Source organism: Nansenia antarctica, assembly GCF_963989245.1.
Source record: "Nansenia antarctica genome assembly, chromosome: 8".
Taxonomy (NCBI): domain Eukaryota; kingdom Metazoa; phylum Chordata; class Actinopteri; order Argentiniformes; family Microstomatidae; genus Nansenia; species Nansenia antarctica.
The window spans coordinates 48,430,138-48,444,009 of record NC_137678.1 but is presented as its reverse complement, the minus strand read 5'-3'; positions in this window follow the sequence as shown (position 1 = coordinate 48,444,009).

Below are 13,872 nucleotides of genomic sequence, written 5' to 3'. Positions count from 1 at the left end.
GTTCTGACAATTCAAAGACAGAGACTGTTTGACTGTCTTTTGATGAATTTAGTTGTAAATGTTATTCTAATTTAAAACAGTTGAAGGCCAGAGGGAGGAAGAGGAGACTCAACAAGAAGCAGCAGGTCCCTCTCCCTACTCAGAAGAAAGAACAGGCGATGCTGCTAGCCCTCCTACTGCTTACCCTAATGTATGGAAAGAAGAACAGTATAAACAGTGCAAGGAGAAAAATGAATGGCTGCATGCTGAAAATGGAAGGCTAGGCTGTAGCCCATGCCATGATGTAAAAGATCTGGGTGTCATGGCATCCCGTGGGGTCAACATAGCTACTCAGTGGGCTGAGGGAAAGATAGCCCCAAGTGGTAATTCAAGGGAAGTACAGCTTTCATCACTGCGGAAAAAGATCCATGAGCACAGGAACTCCACAGCACATACTGAAGCTGTCAAGATTCTTCAGACAGCAAATAAAGACATACTTCTGAACGTAAACGCCAGTAGTCAGGAGTCTGCATTTGAGTCTACTGCCAAAGTATTCATGACAGCATACTATGTGGCCAAGAATAACAAGCCTTTCACAGACTTTGAGAGTCTGATTGACCTGCAGCAAGTAAATGATGTTAGCTTAGGGCGTGTTTTGCACAGCAAAACAGTCTGTGTTGATATAATTGAGCATGTGTCATCACAGATGAAAAAGGAACTTCTGAAAAAGATAATAGAGGCCAACTGTAAAATCATAGTATTGGCTGATGAGTCGACCAGTGTCGGGCACAAATCAACACTCATTGTGTTTCTGAAGGCTAGTGTTGATGGAGACATGGAGCCCATTGCCTTTCCATTAGACCTGGTTGAGCTGGATAGTATGTCTGCTGCTCATATCAAGGAACAGATTATGGGTTGCTTGCTTAAGAACGGCTTCACTGTTGAGTTGCTGAGGGAAGTCCTCATTGGATTTTGCAGTGATGGGGCCAGTGTCATGCTGGGAGTGAAGTCAGGTGTTGGGAAGTTGCTCCAGGATGACTTCCCAGGCATCCTACTATGGCACTGCCTCAATCACAGACTGGAGCTTGCTGTGGAGCTTGCTGTGCTCCATCAACTTCCTGAAAAGTCTTGCAGTGATGGCAGATGTTCTGACTGAACTTAAGAACTTGTCAGAGATTCTTCAGGACAGACAGACCACGCTCCCAAAGGCCCATGACAACATGACAATCTATATCAAACGCATAGAAAGCCTCAATCGCTACCCAGGACAACATGCAGTTGAAGCCAGCCAAGCAGAGGAAGTGATGGAATTCAAGGGAGAGGAGTTAAGAGTTGGCAGGTCTCCCATCATTAACTCTGCTCAGTTCATCCAAGCAGTGGTAGACAATAAAGACTCTTCACAACCACAGCAAACAGAGCACAGGCCAGTGTTGCAGCCAACCGAAAAGAGGCGTACAATAACCTTATCAAACAAATGGCAGTCCTCAACCCTGACAACTGGGACCACGACAATGCTCGATTTGGAGATAATGAGGTGAGGGCTTTGTGTGATGTCCTACATCTGAATGGACAAGAGGCCGACCTTGGGTTCACTGAATACAAAGCAAGTGGAGGAAGAACCATTCCTAAGAGGATGAAGAAGTTGCTCATGGCAGTTGACACACTGTCTGCAAGCAATGCTGACTGTGAACGGGGGTTCAGCACAATGAACAACATCATAACTGAGTATAGGAGAAAACTGACAACAAGAAATGCAGCAAATCTCCTCTTCATCAGCTCTGTGGGACCTCCATGCAGACAGTGGGATCCACTGCCTTATGTGAAGACTTGGCTAGGCAAAGGAAGAAGAGCAGCCCACTCAACAAGTTGCATGACTCGCCAATACACAGAAGACAAGGATAACTACTTCAGCCCTCTGTGGAAAATGTGGAAAAGTGTTTAAGTGTTCCCACTTTCCCAGGGACCTAGATCCTGGATGGAAATTAATGAACCTCAGTTATTGGGAAGAAACACTTGAGTTACCCAGTTTGTGTTTAAAAAAAATCTGTTCAAAAAGGAGACTTGAAGAGACACATGATAGTTCACACAGGAGAGAAACAATTTAATTGTTCAGTGTGTGGTAAATGTTTTGCTCAAAAAGGAGAGTTGCAATCACACATGATAGTCCACATAGGAGAGTCTACGTTATAGAGTCTGAGTTATGAGTCTGTTATAATGTTTAAATAAATAATTTAAACATTATATTATTATTATTGTCAAGTGTTTCTAATTTCAACACCAACACCACGATGTGTGTGTTCAGGGATGCATGAAGCTGGTGGCGGGAGGAGAACAATATGAAACGATGAAGGTTGGGGTAGTAGCCTATAGTTCCTGTAAGAAACTCAAACCACTTTCACCCCTGAGCCTATGGGTAAACCAATGCACTCATTCACATCCTTTTACTCCAGCATCATCATGTACATCTGGGAGAAGTTGAGGATGTGAGGAGGGCACTGTTTCTAATTCACCTTGAGCGTGTTACAGAAGCAGGTCGTGATATGCAGTCGTCGACAAGGCAAGGAGTGAAACAATGAAAGGCATTCTATTCGCCGACTATTAGTGCCCCATACTTACGATTTATCCCTGTAATGTATGTAGGCTCCTTCAATGGATCAATGACAATCGCAGTCTCTGCAAGCTAACCGGAGTCACACAGCTGGGACCATTAGCGGCCAATCCTAGGATGAAGCTTCACTGGAAAAAAGCAGCGGCGCCAGCCAGACGAAAGCTCCGATAAAAGGCGAAGCTGCATCTACAGCTGGCATTTTCAAAAACTTGAAATTGCCCAGTTCAGTTGTGACAAGCGGAGCTGGTACAGACCATTGTCTGAGCCGACGGAGGGGAGGTGTACTGCATCCTAAAGTTGCAGCTGTGCAATTCTCTGATCATCATAACATCATGGTCCTAAAATGCTGTCTGTGTATCATAACATTATTGGATAACATCATAACAACAACATCTAATGATCTGAGGATAGTCATTATGCGCACTCTAAAGTGAAAACAAGTCTTTCCGCTGGATAAATGACAGTTAAGTGCCCAGAGATTGCAACATACTGTATAGTAACTGTATCTTTATAGAGTTAATTGAAGCATACATCTATAAATAATATTATTTGAAATTGGCATGCAGTCATTATGCTGCCGCAGTAGGATAATGTCTCTTTAGTCCATATGATTGCCCCTTTTTTACATGATTGCCCCAGTTATGGAAGTGTACATCAGAACAAGAAATCCTTCCTAACACTTCCCTGCATACTCACCCTCATAGTTCCCCTAGATGGTTTCTGCCATGCTCGAAATAAATTGTGTAGTAATCGAGACTGTGCGTCCAATTACGTTTACATCTCCCAAGACAGCTTTGACCATATCACAGTTGTTGCGCTTTAATGCTCTTTAAATATACAACATGCGCCTGGATATGAGACTCTAGGTGGGCATTAATTGGGTACCTACACGATAGAAGAGTATGCCAGGGCGGTGGGCACAGTCCCACAGGTAGGTGTGCCAGGTGTTAGCCATTTAGACAGATAAGGTAATTGTAAATATGAGAAGGGAAACGATCCACAAGAGGCGCAAGTACAAGTATCTACATGGTCCCCATACTGTAGGTACAGTAGAGGCGCACTTTTTCGGAAGTTAAACTGCGTCTGTAATGGTTGCTCAAGTCACAATTCATTCAAGTTCACGCGTCCTTCAATGCAGCTACTGTATGTTACCTGACTACAGTATATTAAACCAAACGACACCCACTCCCCTTTAACTTCATCGCAATGTGCATGGAGCCACACTGTAGACACGTATGGATCTTGAAATAATGACCTGTCAGAAGAATTCATACATTAGGCAGCAACCTTTGAGCTCTTGTATATTTGTTTTGTTATATCATATTATACGAGGCATATATAGAGAGAGATAGAGGAAATGGTTTACTCATTGTTTGTTATAGTCTCCCAACAGAGCTGTAACATTTAACAATGCTAAACACCTATTTGACTGTATTGGACTATTACACCCTTATAACAATGAAAACATGTTTTCTATTATGGAAATATCAACAGCCAGCCAATGTGTCTTTCTCATCTGAAAATAGTGAGCATTTGTATGCAATACAACTGAATGTAAAGTGTATTTATTTGAAATGTCTCCGGGTGACATGGAGACAAACTTAATCATGTGCTTGAAAATCAATTTTCTCACTGAGAAGTGTGTTGAGCAATCTTGTGATTGAAAATGTACAAATCAGACGGAGAGTCAGAATCTACGACCGGTCCTGTTGACGCATGCCAGAGGGAAATCAATACAGTGAAACAGGAAACAAATGTAGCAACACGTGCAAACTGCCCTTGGGCTCGGCTGTATTCTATTATTGCCTTTTTGGGCTATTTTGACTTCTAATTGCTGATAGTATAAAAGACTCGATTGTGTTGCTGTAGAGGACGCATGTAGACGCACCATCTGCATGATATACCACTGTAGCTTCTTCTTATTATTATTATCAATGTCATCACCAAAACATTTCACAAATGACAATTCAATATAGGTTCTAAAGCAAAGACTAGCGTGAAAAAAGACAAATACAATTAAAACCACATCCCTATACAATGCATTTGCAGCCATGACGAAGCAACCGTTTACCTTTAGCTTTAGAGAACACTAAACACTATGGGGACCAATGGTTACACACACACAGTTTATGCCTATCAAATATTAAAGAAACTTTAATTATTTGTTTAGGAGTGTTAGGGAACCCTGTGTCATTGTGCTTTGTAAAACACAAAGCACAGTATAAATGCATCTTTTAGCCCAGTCCAATAGCATGGTGTGTTCTATGAGCATTTAGTTAAGCGAGAAGCAAGAGGTCATTAACGAGGCATATTCTCACAAAGGATAGCTGCAGGGTATCCAACAGACTACAAAAGAAAAAAATTGGCCCTTTTTCTCTCAGTTCACATCTCCGCCACTGGAAGCAGGGTGACTGGAGGGACGTCAGGCTGAGTGTGGTGCCGCTGTCCATGGTGCTGATCCTGGCACACGGCACATCCGCTTCACTGTAGCTCCCGGGGGGAAACACTGGCAGTCATAGCGGAGGCAGTTGATCAGCTTCATAGCGACTTTAGTGAACATTTTCAGAATTGATTGATGAAAAGCTGAATAATGTCGCTTACTATTTCTCTTTTACACATTGTGTGTCGAGCACATCTGTCTTTCATATTATTCCACGACAGGCAGCCCCCTTTTTGGGTCAGTTTCTTGTGTTATGTATATAGTATTATTATTATTATTATTTGCATGATTATGATTATTATGATGATGATGATTATTATTATTATGCTGCTGCCACATTCCCAGAGAAGCCCCTACTCAGGGGTGAAAGTGGTTTGAGTTTCTTACAGGAACTATAGGCTACTACCCCAACCTTCATCGTTTCATATAGTTCTCCTCCTGCCCCCAGCTTCATGCATCCCTGAACACACACATCGTGGTGTTGGTGTCGAAATTAGAAACACTTTAGGGCTGCCAAGTTTCACCAAAAGTTTGGAGTGAGAGTTTTGGGTGGTGGAGCGACCCAAAACTGTGCACGTTTTGGTAGTGGCGGCCCCTCTCTCCCACACAATTATTTGTGCTAGTTTCCTGCAATTTTAAACCAGCACAAGAAATTAAAATAATTGGAACATTTGATAAAACAAGAGAAATTCAGATAATATATCTTAAGTCTTAATAAAAAAATACAGTAGGCTACAGAGTCTAAAACAAAATTGGGCCTCATCAAGTGAACTCAACCCCTTGGTCAGCAGTAGAAAGACCATTGGTCATCATCTTATATACAGTGCATTGCTCATAGATGGCTATCATGTTATACAGTACATACCAGGGTTTTTCCTGGGTCAGAATCAAGCCTTGGAGGTTGATGTTGTGCGTGCGCAGTGCGCCCACATTTTCTTTGAGGGACCCCCAATTGTTGTATTTGTATTGTAAATTGTAATTATTATTAAATCATAATCATAATACGATGCGATGTGATTTGAAAGTACCAGTAGGCTACCAGATACGTATGCACATATTTTGCTACCAGGGTTGCCAGATGGAATTGACAATTTCCAGCCCAACCAGTCTAAAAGCTGCCGAATCCACCCGTCCAGTGTGACCAAAAGTAGCCCAATCTGGCAACACGGCTTGCTTATGGAAGCATATTATGTCCATCGTTACATTCCCACTCACCACACTGCCCTTGGTTAACAAGTCTCATGATACATTTACATTTTTGGGCATTTAACAGATGCCTTTATCCAAAGCGACTTTTCTTTTTTGCGATTGATGTGTGGTTTCATGTATGTGGGAATAAATGTTTTAAGTGACAAAAAAAAAAAAAAAGTTTACAAAATAAATACATCTTTCTTCTAATTCTAATAGATGCGTTTTCATTATTGTTACCGCTGCTTCATAGGTCTGAATAACACTGACAGGCTTTATATGTGTCCCTTGAACAGAGCTTGTATATAAACATTATAGCATGCATCATAGGAAGGTGCCTGGGCGCCGCGCAATGATAATTTCCGTCGTTTTCAGTGAAAATTATTTTGTCACCTTTTTGGGCCAGCACCCCTGCATTCCCCAAAAAATGTGATAGAAATGAGCCATTGAATTGTTGCACTCTCTCCAGCAATTCCCAGTTCCCGGTGTACCATTCTGTAAGTATTTTCTTCTTGGGGTAATAAAAAACCTAATAATGTTCTTCCATGAAAATTCTCTCCATTGTCCAGAGCTAGAGGTGGTGGATTGTATTTTACATATGTTCAACCATTCTTCCTCAGTTAGGACTATGTTTGCTTCCTTCTCCCACTTATCCCTAACCCTGGTCCCTAAGGGTTATCCCTAACCCTAAGGTGGAGTGATTCTTGGTGGACTGTATACTCTTCTGTATAATTCTTGATACCAGTTTCTTGTGGGTGTTGCCCTTATACGCATCAATAAAAATGTTGACGAGACTCATTTCAGAAACCTCATTATTCTTTATATTCTTATAGAAGTAGTAATGCCTCAGTTGTAAATACCTGTAGAAATCTTGTTTCTCTAGGTTGTGATTATCAATAAGATATTGAAAGGCCTGTATTGGATGAAATTAGGTAGGGATGTCCCGATCCCATTTTTTCACTACCGATACCTGGGCTTCAGGTATCTGCGATACCGATATCAATCCGATATTTGTATTTATTGTTTTACTCCTGAATAATAACAAATACTTCCCCAGTATAGTCCACAACATTTGGCTATTAAAGACTGCCAGCCTTTATTCAAGCAACAAAAACAGTACTCACTGAGTCTGTTACTCACTACTCAGTGACCAACTGGTTTCAAGTTAAAACAATTTAAACAGCAGCATTCAACATTGTAGAAAAAAAATGAGTTACTGTCTGATTTCTAGTTGTAGTGCCTTCAGTTCTCGTATCTCACTATGGGGAACGCCCCCTGCGTGACCTCATCAGAAACTGAATTACACTGCGCCAGCCCATTGGCTGGCCCAGGCGACGCTTGTGTCACGAGGGACGGGACCCTCCGCCTATATAACACGTACACACGGCATCTGTCGTCCTTTGCCCCCTTCTCACTGGAGCTGTGCGGGTTGCTAGAGCTAAACAGTCCACAGATACGAGCGACCACAACACACACACACACACACACACACACACTGTATGGAAAGTTTGAGCGGCAGTGACGGCCGCGCGCTGCACTTAGTATTTATTCTTGATTATTTTGAACGTCTTGTTCAGCCCGTCAGTGACGGTGCAGTGTGTGTGTGTGTGTGTGTTAGCCCGTCAGTGACGGTGCAGTGTGTGTGTGTTAGCCCGTCAGTGACGGTGCAGTGTGTGTGTGTTAGCCCGTCAGTGACGGTGCAGTGCGTGTGTGTTAGCCCGTCAGTGACGGTGCAGTGTGTGTTAGCCCGTCAGTGACGGTGCTGAGCCGTGCTGTACATTAACAAACACGTTTGTACAGCTGTTCCTTTGTGTCGACCTCCCTCTGTGCCTAGAGACTCTTACACTAACGTTACCACCAGGTGCTAGCTAGCTACGGTAGCTAACATTACCACCAGGTGCTAGCTAACTAAGGTAGCTAATGTTACCACCAGGTGCTAGTTAGCTACGGTAGCTAACGTTACCACCAGGTGCTAGCCAGCTAAGGTAGCTAATGTTACCACCAGGTGCTAGCTAGCTACGGTAGCTAATGTTACCAACAGGTGCTAGCTAGCTACGCTAGCTAACGTTACCACCAGGTGCTAGCTAGCTACGGTAGCTAACGTTACCACCAGGTGCTAGCTAACTAAGGTAGCTAATGTTACCACCAAGTGCTAGCCAGCTACGGTAGCTAATGTTACCACCAGGTGCTAGCTAGCTAAGGTAGCTAATGTTACCACCAGGTGCTAGCCAGCTACGGTAGCTAATGTTACCAACAGGTGCTAGCTAGCTACGGTAGCTAACGTTACCACCAGCTGCTAGCTAGCTATGGTAGCTAACGTTACCGATGCATCATCAGACAGAAATGAGCAACTGCGACTCCGCTGGCAGAAGGGTGAAAGAGGAGAAACGCTTTGAAATGGATACCATTTCCACCGACATAAGAAATATTGCCTCACGTAGGCTATTATGAAGGAGTGCACACAAAGGATACGTGCACACTGCACATATCGTATTCGTCCATGTGCTATACGCATCACACTATATACATATATATTTACTGTTCATATCATATTGATATTCATGCAAATATATTTACTTTTTACATTCATATTCATTGCATGTATAGCGCGAGGTTGACCACTGTCCGCATTGACTTCACAGTAATGTACGTCTTTGAATGAATGAATGAATGGTCTTTATTGTCATTGCTATAGTACAGGTACCAAACAACGACATTTAGGAGGGGTGGCTCCCCTGGTGCTAGGAAAGAAAAAAAAACTAAAAAAAACACAAGGGGAAGGAGCTGGTTTACATAAATAAAGGCTATGTACACTATCCACTATACTATACTGTACAGATAGACGACTAGGGTTGTCATATTGCACATAGTGTTATTGCACATTTGAAGTGTCGCAGTTTGCAGGCTAGAAATGTACATATTTGTGCCTCTACTACTTTATAAGGGTAACATTCCCGATAAGTCCAATGATTGCAATATCCATACAGTGAAGAACATGAACAGGCCCACTGTAGACAATTGACTATCATCCCCAAGTAGGCCTGTATGCATGTTATTTAATTATCTTGTATCCACCTAAGGTAAGGTGACCAGATTTCTCAGATGCAATCTGGGGACATTTCCAACTTTTTAGGAAAAATGTATACATTTTATCATGATGAAATACAGAAACGGGGACAATTGCTGTTTCATTTATTTTGACCTTATTTTGACCAATGTATACACATTCAAGCAAGAATACTCGAGTGTAACAACTGGAATGTGCCTCTCAACATTAGTGTCAGTGTACTGTAAGTGGTATTAAAAGTAATTCTTAGAACTGTTCAGGTTGACGAGCCAACCAAAGCTGTTCTGGTTGCATTATGGATGATGTGGGCAGGACAACCCAAGCCAATCACCTCCCGCTGCAGAGAATCTTTTACTTTGGTGTGGACATTGACCCTCCCTGCCCTATTCAGGCCCCCAAAGTTTGTGTTTGTATTATCTGCAGAGAATGCCACCACTTTGTTCTGAAGAGTGTATTTCTCTATGACAACAAAGATCTCACTATCTCACTCCATGTTTTTCCCAGGAAATCAATAGGACACATGCTGTATTTCTCGACTACATCAATATGCTATTATATGTGTCCACATCCGTGCCAGTATTGGGAAACAAGCTTTGATATTTTAGGCTATCTGATATTTTCATTCGTAGGCTAGTGGCCACAATATTATTCAGTGTGTAGCTGGAAAACAAAGTGTCCTGTCCTCCATAAGTATGGGAAAGAGGAACATGTTATCTTCTTTTAGCTCTACACTCCAACAGTTACTATGGAGTCAAAGTAGAGATTCTCAGCCTTAATTCAATGTTGCTTTCAGATTGGTTCCACCATTTAGAAAGACCATTTAAAAAAACAAAAAAAAACATGCTCCCCCTTTTTCAGGGCTTCAAAAGTACTGAAAAAAGTCTAAATAAAGCTCTCATGTTCAGTATTTTGGTCGTCAGTGATCCTTGTTGTTGGCCAGTTGACGACTGTGGTTACACGTCTTCATCTTGAATATCGTCAAGGCAACCCAGTTGGTCAGCCCTTCAACATGTGTTAGAGTGTTTTTCTAGGGGGTGGGGGGCGTGTGTGTGTGTGTGTGTGTGGGGGGGGGGGGGCTAATTAGAACCCATTCTCCAAGTCCCGGACCAAATGGAGCAATTATCTGGCCTAGCGGGTAGATCATTCCCTCCCATTCATCTCTCACTGTCAGGGTACCCCCCCTCCCCCCCCACCACCACCATCACCACTGTGGGCTGTGTGTATGTGTATGCAGAGGTGGGGGGGGGCTGCCGACAATGACCCCCTCCACCATACACTCACGTTCACACTCACGCTCGCACACACACACACACACACACACACCTACACACACACACAGACACACGCACACACACACAACACACCTACACACACACACACACACACCCTCTAACACTCCCCCAACGGTCTCCTATAGCAACGGCCAACACGGTGGGATCACCTGGTCGATAAGTTCTTCCGTGGCTGTCACATACCGATGAGAAAGTCCAGAACAACGGCCGCTCCGTCTCAAAATGCCGCCGACATTACCGAAACGGCAAAGGAAAAGGACAACTGACACATTTTAATTTAAAATCATTTGGGCAGCAGAGTACAATTGAGGATATCATATTTGATGGAGAAATTGATAAGAATTTGATAGGTAAAATGTATAGAACTCTACAGAAGACCTATGTAGCTGAAAAACTGTTAGAAAGTAGGATTGAGATGTGGAATCGAGAACTAGGAAGAACAGATATAGGTTTAAAATGGAAAGAGTGTTGGAATACTACAAATGACATGACAGTTAATGAAAATCTACGTTTAATCCAATATAAAATAATGTATAGAGTCTACCACACGCGAGATAAAATCCATAAGTATTATAGTAATGTATCAGATAACTGTTTAAAGTGTGGAAAAAAAGACTCACTAATACACGCATTCTGGGAGTGTCCCAGAGTACAGAAAACCTGGGTTGACATAGAACATTGGCTCTCAGGGGTACATAAGGAAAGATTCAAATTTGATCCTTCAATCTGTCTTTTCCAGGATGTAGCCACAGTAAGATACCCTAGGGGGTGGATAATTATGTACTCATCAATTATATTTAAAAAACTAATACTTGGAAGTTGGAAATCAAGTAAACCTCCAACACTACAACAATGGAAAAACGAAATTCTTTATTATACACAAGATTAAGTGTAGCGAACGGGAATCTTCTAGTGTAACTCGCCCCATGCGGGAGTCGAACCCCGATCTCCCGCATAACCTACGGCCGCGCTAACCATTAGACCAAGAGAGTTAGCTCCCTTGGTGGAGCTGTTAACGGGCCTCATACAGGATCGTTACACTATCCTCACCGTTCGGGAGAGCGTGCCCTCACGCTTCACTATGTCAAGTCCCTCACGTGGACACGCCTCTCCGATGGCCTTCCTTCCATCCCAACTTTCTGACACCAGTGTAGTAGCCAATTTGTTATATACGGAGACAGGTTTATGACTGCCATAAAACCATAAAGTAGTCGGAGCACGGAGCTTCAGTTAGTGCGTCTTTATTTCCACTCGGTACTTCAATACAAAGACAACAACCCCGTTTCCCAACATGCATTGCACTTCCAGCTACGGCAAACAGCACAGACCAAAATACATAACATCTCCTCCCCCCTTAGAACAGAGGCCCTCCCCCAACAATTACAACTGAACTTTAAACTTCTAATCTTAAGGCACAAGAACAACAATATACTGTATAGTTATATCGTTTCAAACAGTCTGTTTTCCAAACACAAACCTAACTACGAGATGAGGGTAGACTACCTCATCCCGTGACCATACCCATGGGAATTATTCTGTCCCAGTTGTTTGGGTGGTCTTAAACTTAGAGTCTATAAGTTCAGGCGTTCTGGAGGACGACGATCTCTTCCCGGGTAACGCTGCTCAACAGAATGTTCAGTCTTACTGTCTCTGTGGGGGGACTCTGGAACAACCGCAGGTGTAGGAACATCCATCACCGCCCCTTGTAATGGGAATTCAGGCACGGAAGTCTCCCCATCGGGTTCAGGTGCACCTGGAGGTGGTGACGGTGGGCGATGGGGTGCTCTGAACTCTGACTCGTCCGGGACATCCACCGAAGGTTGGTCTCTGGGCGATGCTGCCAGAATTTGATCGTGTCTTTTCCACACTAGTCCGGCAGCAGTTTGGACAGTGTAGGAGACGGGACCAGACCGCTTGACGATGGTTGCAGGAACCCACTTGGGTCCAGTACTGTAATTTCTGGCCAGTACTGACTCATCTGGAGAGAAGGCTCTTTCTTTAGCCCGCAGCATCCTTTGTTGGATCTGCTTCTCCTGCTGATGCTGAACTACATCTTTCACTGTTGTCGGCTTTAAGAGGTCGAAGTTGGTTCGTAGATCTCTTTTGAACATCAGGGCAGCGGGTGAAACTTTAGTAGTGGCATGTGGCGTGTTGCGATAGTTTAACAGGAATCTATGCAATCTCTGATGTAGTGTTCCTTTGCCTTGAGATGTCTTTAGTGCTTTCTTCAAGGTCTGAACAAACCTTTCAGCCAAGCCATTGGTCGCAGGATGGAACGGTGCCGATCGGATGTGTTGGATGCCATTTGCTTGTAGGAATGTAGTCATTTCTTGTGACACCAGTTGTGGTCCATTATCAGAAACCAGCTGAAGGGAAGACCCGAAACGGCTGAAGATCTCTCCAAGCTCTTCAAGCTTTTTCCCAGTGTAGCGAACGGGAACTTGTAGTGTAACTCGCCCCATGCGGGGAGTCGAACCCCGATCTCCCGCATCACCGACGGCCGCGCTAACCATTAGACCAAGAGAGTTAACTCCCTTGGCGGAGCTGTTAACGGGCCTCATCCAGGATCGTTACACTACCCTCACCGTTCGGGAGAGCGTGCCCTCACGCTTCACTATGTCAAGTCCCTCACATGGACACGCCTCTCCGATGGCCTTCCTTCCATCCCACTTCTGACACCAGTGTAGCGAACGGAGACTGGTAGTGTAACTCGCCCAATGCGGGAATCGAACCCCGATCTCCCGCATAACCGACGGCCGCCCTAACCATTAGACCAAGAGAGTTAACTCCCTTGGAGGAGCTGTTAACGGGGCCTCATACAGGATCTTATAACATTACAAAAGGCTTGGAGAGATCTTCAGCCGTTTCGGGTCTTCCCTTCAGCTGGTTTCTGATAATGGACCACAACTGGTGTCACAAGAAATGACTACATTCCTACAAGCAAATATTTTTTATTCCAGTGTAGCGAACGGGAATCTTCTAGTGTAACTCGCCCCATGCGGGAGTTGAACCCCGACCTCCCACATAACCGACGGCCGCGCTAACCATTAGACCAAGAGAGTTAACTCCCTTGGCGGAGCTGCTAACGAGGGAACTCTTTATGCTCTTGTAGCGGAGAATTCCTTCCTTCCATGCGGGAGTCGAACCCCGATCTCCCGCATTACCACCGGCCGCGCTAACCACTGAACCAAGGAGATTAACGGGATAACTACTACCTGTCAATGTTCCTGGGTTGTGCAGGGGAGTAGGCCAGGCCAACGAGCTGTCAGTGATGGACTGGGTCTGATAGCAGGGTTAG